Genomic DNA, 6514 nt, shown 5'->3' on the forward strand with positions numbered 1-6514 from the left:
ACATCCTAATTTTTTTAATGTTTTTTCAGGTTACTGTATCTAGTTCAGACTCAAGTGTTCAATTGAGCTTCAATTAATTATAATATATAGTCAGGGTTCTTTAGCTGGGATAGATTGATGGAGAAGCTTTGTTTCATTTGGTGCAGGTGGCACTGTTTAATAAGCACAGGAGAGAGTGAATAATGTAGTGTTTGCAAAGAGAAATAAATGCAAAATAGAGAGGTGCAATTAGATCAGCTCAGAGAAATAAAGGATAAATATTAAACGGTCAGGTATCTTGCAAATATAAAATAAAATAGTAATAAGTATCTCATTGAAAACTGCCATTTTAATTTATGAATATCTTAAAGCACTGCTTTAAAATAAATTTAGTGAGCAAGTCTTCTGCCTTCATTAGGCAGGCACATCTCAGTATCTGGAAAACACCAGACTTCTAATTTTCAAACTTTCCATATCATTTTTCTTATACTGAAGTATAAATAGGATTCTAAATTTAAAATATAAATACAAGGACTTCAGAAATTATTTTCTAAATTGTATTATAAAATACCTTAACCTTTGGCATTCTTTTCTTTAATTGGAGCTATGTTATATTGGAGAAAAATTACCCCATGGAAGATTAATCTGTGAAAACTTGTAAATCATTATCAATAGTTTACTAGCAAATGAGGGGCTGTATGCCTCTCATGCATGCACTAAAGATAAAATAAAGTTGCAGAACATTACTGAAAAGAGCAACAAAACTGTAGCTAAAAAAGTAAAGCCCCTGAGAATGAAAATCTTCTAATTACACACAAAAAAATAAAAACAAGTATATACTCCTGAAAATAACAAATAAGAAAAAAAGGAGAAATGTTAATTGACTTAAAAAAAAAAAAAAAGTATCTGGTAGCTAAGAGGATAGTCCTGTAAGCTACTTAACAAAAGAATGTGAATGTATTAGGCATTTCAGCAACACTTCTGCATCTAAAAATTTCAGCTGTAGACAGATTTTCCACAGACGATTCCCCCCTACTGCTAACCTCTTAAATATACCTATAAAATACAAAATGTTCCCAATCACCTCCAATAAAGGAAGCTTCCTTACATTAAATGCATCTAATATTTGTGTTAGAAATCTGAAGTGCTTTCTGATGTGGTTAAATTCACAAAGAAATGTGGTTGTAGAACAGAAAGGAATGTATTGAGCACATCACTGAATATTTGCAGATGGATACAGAGCTGTGGAAGTTTACTTATAAAATATGGAATTAATCATATTCTTAGCCTCTGATTATTCAAAGGAGGCAATACTATCGGACTCTTTCTCTACAAACCTTATTTTTGTTATGTAGCCATGTTTACCAAATCCATGATATACCCAATCAGGGCAGCCTCCCAAACCTCCAGGATTGGTTGATATTGAACTTGTAAAATGTTTATGAGTGAGTGTTTGCCTGGTAATGTAGCCCTGGGTGCCCTGCTGTCAGCATGGAATTACTGATACTATTACACACAGAAGGGGTTTGGAGGGAAGAGAGAAGGGGAACTGGGTAGCCATAGGGAACTTTCTTATCTAAACTCTTAATGTGCATTTAGACAAAATAGTTTTCACCAAAAAAAATACCTTCCCCACTTTGTTTAAAAAAAAAATCTGTCCATTTACACAAAAAGAGTGTTCCTACAAAGAATCTTATTACACTTATTTGAGCTCCAACTGTAGAGCAAAAAGATTAGTCTGTAGTAAATAGATTTAAAAAATTAAGAAACAGCTACACTACTGGATGCAAAAAGAGACATTTTTGCAATCTTTGCCATATTCTGTGCATTAAATTTACTGAATTTGTAGTAATTAACACTTCGTATTTTGTAAAAATTATTCTATTTAAATTATTTACTATGGTAGATGCTCAAGGCAGGCAATCAGATCTAAACACACCACCAAAACCCTATATTCCCCAAAATAAAACTCTGAAGCTATCTTAAATATACAGCTACTGACCTTCAGAATCATATTTTCTTTACCAATTCACTGTAATAAAAATGAACATTTTGTCATCACTTTGGGAAACTGTGCCAAACACCTTAAAACACATGTCACATGCCAACTTTACTTCATTTTTCTCCTCAGGGAATAGATACATCTGGAATCATAATCACAGATAAAAACCTTGACAAAATTGCACATGAGCCCAGCCCTTCTCTCCAACACCTACCTTTTCATAACATTTAATACAATATTAATATCGGTTACTAAAAAGGCTTCCAACCTTTACATTTCTGACATAACATGTTCAAACCCATATTTCACACTTCTTGTTCTGTTTTAAGTTCAGTGGATTTAACAGGACTCTGGAGAGAAGATCATGTGGTCGAAGATTTCCCTCCCTCTTTGACACCCGTAGAGGCAGTTTTGGAATTGTTTAAATAGCTGTGGCTATATAAACTGAAATATGTAAGATCACGGGCATCTTATTTCTCTCTCACATCTATAGATACATGCTTGTATTTTTATCTGAAATCTATGGCCTGTACCAGTGACAAACAATTTCACCACAACATCTGGGCAAAACATTCTGAGTATTTTCCTTTTAAACTGTCTTATTTATCTTTCCTGCATATTCCTGGTTTACCAGACAAATACAATTAGCTAATATTATATAATAATATTATTTGGTCTTTTTTATCTATGATTGACAGTTTTTCAAATCAAAATAAAACACATTCTTAGTCGATCATCTTCTTGAAAGTGCGCTACTGTTTTAAGCTCAGTTTGCTTCTGAGACAGCTAGAGATCTTACTCAATCAGGGGTAAATGGTGAAATTATAGATCCAACAGATTCCATACTCTCCCCAAAATGCTTGGCTTAGGTGGTATTTAATAGCTAATTCCTGGACTGATAGTTTTACTGCATGCTTTTATAAAACATTCATCAGCTGGTATTGCAAAGAAATGGAATTTGAGAACTTTGCAAATTTTCATTTATTATTGTGTTTGTAATTAATACCATGCTGGAAGTACCTCAGGCAGCTCACTGTATGGCTTTGTTCATGTCAGAATGGTGATAGCAACCTCTTTTTGTTACATATTTAACAGCTTTGAAAGACATTTTTTTAAACAGCAAATGTACTAGACAGCTTTAAAGCAAAGGACATTAAATAGGTTGCCAATTATTCATTCAGCAGCTCTGTGTGCGTCAAAAAAATGCATACCACCAAATTTTCCTGAGACAAACCACTTAAATTTCCTGTGACTCATACACCATTTTTGCACTAACTGGATAACGATAGCAATCATTTAGAAAAAGAAACATATACTGAAAAAAATTCTTTAAAAATATGTTCATTTATACTTAGGGGACAGCATTTGTGACAAGAAATGTCCTATTTTTAAATTGAATAGTGTGTCTTAGTAAGATCGTTTCATTATTTTCTTTCACTTTAAAATGAACCGAAGTGTTTAACTCAGTATATAAGAAGTGCAAAAAGTGATACATGAATGGAGTAATAATTTCCCTGAATCGTTTCAAGTCGGTCCATAGAGCAACTGAATCTGAAGCATGCTAGTCTGTCTCCAGCAACTCAGGGAGATGAAGAGCTGAGCTGAGCTCCACTTGCTGACAAGAAGCAAACTGTCTCACATTTTAGGAGAACAACATCATTGCCTATAAAAATGAAGAAGAGACAAAATAAATAAAACCAGTTAATGTTGTAGTTAACTTGCAAATCAAGTAAATCTGTTGGTACAGTATTTTAGAAATAAACGATAACAGCATCACACCAAACACACATTTCTGAACATATAAGCGTTCTGATTTTGATTTAATGGTATATCAGCGTCAACTATTGCTTCCTTTGCTGGTACACACTTCCTGATGCCTACTGTGAAGGGTGCCCATATTTACAACTGAGTAAGATGATTAATTACACCTTGTCAATCACGGTGCATGAAGACATAACACCACAGCAGACAATGAAGAAGATGCCTGAAGCTACAATTACATTTTAATTCATAGTTTATTGTATGTTCCCATATATTGCAGTCTAATAACCGTAGGGGCATCGAAAACATATGAGATATCAATCACTCTGCCCCCTGGTCTTTCATGTTTATATTATTCCACAGCCTTTAAATTACCATAAGTAGTTACTTATTTTCTAAGCTTTCTTCTCTTCTCTCTTACCTTTTGCTTCCATTTATCTTTTATTCTTAGTACCTTTATCCAACAGCTATAAGTATTTGATGGAAGTTTGTAGCTCACTTAAAATCTGTAACAGACAACCTGAAACCCAGCAATTAGCAAAGACAGCTTAGACTTGTGTTCCTTTGTTGAAGGAGGCGTTGAATCTTTTGTTCTGATTTAGTCACGGTAGCTGGGTGGAAGCTGGTACCTCATTATGTGGTTGGTCTGTTTGTCTGGTAGGTAGCAGATGGTACTGGAGATGACGTTACCAAGAGAGGCAGGGTAGAGAAACTCAAGACCTGTGATTTGTTCACCTGTCACCTATAACAAAATACAGGTTAAAAGACTTTATTATTAGCTGCACCATTTTTTTAATGAAAAACCTCTCATTTCAAATGAGTCCGCGTTTGATTCTAAAGATTATTTTGCTATAGCAATTTTTCTGTTGCTCATTATTCAAGAATATCCTGGATTTTATTCTGAACAATGTAAATGTCATTCATGTGTCAGTGTGTACATTAGCAGCTTTGTGTTTACATTCTGTTACTCTCCTTGTGTTTTGGTAGCAAGGGTTGGATGTCTTCTTGTGTTTGTATATCCATTAAGAAGACAATCAGAGATAGCCTGTGAACCGGAGGTCATGCCATACCTTTTTAACGTGCTATTGGTATTATTGGTTCCAACCACTTAGGCAATACTAGTACATAAAATATTGTATTTTAATTCCATTAAGTATCTAAAATCTTCTTGATAATTATCAATGTCAGACAGAGCGTAAGCATCCGTGACCTTTCTTAACTGCAAAATGTATGTAATCAATTATGTGATAGGGAATTAAACTGGTATTAAAACATCTAAGGACAGTACAGTATGCAGCGGTAGGTAAGGATATATACAGCAAATTGCTTAAGTACAACGCAACGGTGTTCCACAATGGTGTACGTGGAGTCCAGCGAGCGATATTCCACATCTCTGTTATTGGAGGCAAATTCCCCAGCACGGACGGTATTTGAAATGTCTTGCAAGTTAAGGGAGGAAGGGAAAGATTATTTTACAAGAGAAATACGATACAGCTCCACTAATTCTATTGCAGAATTCTAATCTGAATTAAAACGTGAACTTCCATTGTTTCCAAGGTCTGATTTTAGGACAGTCTTTGGATAGTTCTCACTGATGCCAAATGAGCTTGTGTTCCGTATGGTTTCTTGAGGGGTCTTGTGGCTATTTCATATGCATTTCTACAAGAGACACTTTGTTCTCCTCCGTGACATGCAAATGTACTTAACTACTCAGAGCAATCCCAACAGAAAGATGATGAAAAGCCTAGATTATTGTAAGAATGAAAGACACAAAACCAGCGAAGTTTGACTGTAAACGAGTAATTCTGATTTTGGCAAAGATAGCCTTAACTGCACTCCACCTGTAAGAGGCAAATCACTATGTCAGAAAACAACACCTAAGGGTAAGACGCTAAGTGATGTAATAGTTTGCAGTCACGGATTAAGCAGCGAGTCTCATGATCTTGGACGTGCATTCAGATTTACTTTCCATTGTGCTACCTTTTCTAATATAATTAGAAGCGTGATATTTGACATCTTCAATACTAATGACTCCTTCCTTACCACCCGCCTTCTGGATAAGTATTCAGACATCACGAGCAGCTTCCCTGTGTACTCTTTGCTTTTCTGGAGACTTCCTGAAGCTTCTCCTCAAGTTCGGAGACCTTCCTGGCCTGGCTTCCTTACAGTCCCCTCGGAAGTAAGAGAAGCGAGAGGCCTCGGTCAGTGGAAGGCTTCACCAGCTTGAACGGCACGAATTGCTGAATTCTAAGGGTGAATATTTTTCACCACGAGCGTTGCTGGGCGCCTTCGATTAAGTAATACACGTTTGGGGTATCATGATCTTGGAGTGTAAACAAACTTTTGACCCCCCCTGCTCCTCTCCCGCGCTGGAGCCATCCTCCCCCGACAGCCTCCTCGTTGCTCCAAGGCGAGACACGTCGCTGGCTGGCTGTCGGCGGGCGGGCAAGCCCAAACCTTCGTCCGAGCGCCTGCTCGGTGCCGGTGCCGGTGCCGGTCCGCCCTTAGGCGGCCGCCTCGGGCGCTCCCGAGGCCACGCAGCGCCCGGCGCCGGGGCGCGGGGTCGGGCGCTCCCGAGGCCACGCAGCGCCCGGGGCCGGGGCCGGGGCCGGGGCGCGGGGCCGGGCGGGCAGCGCGGTCGGGCGGGCGGTCGGCCGGCCACCCCCGCGGCCCCTCCGCGCCTCCCAGCCCCCGAGCACATGCCGGCGGGCCCGGGAGCGGCAGCAGCCAATGGCGGCGGGGCAGGACATGATGTCAGAGGGGCTGTAGAAA

Source organism: Haliaeetus albicilla, chromosome 26, assembly GCF_947461875.1.
Source record: "Haliaeetus albicilla chromosome 26, bHalAlb1.1, whole genome shotgun sequence".
In the NCBI taxonomy this organism is placed as follows: Eukaryota; Metazoa; Chordata; class Aves; order Accipitriformes; family Accipitridae; genus Haliaeetus; species Haliaeetus albicilla.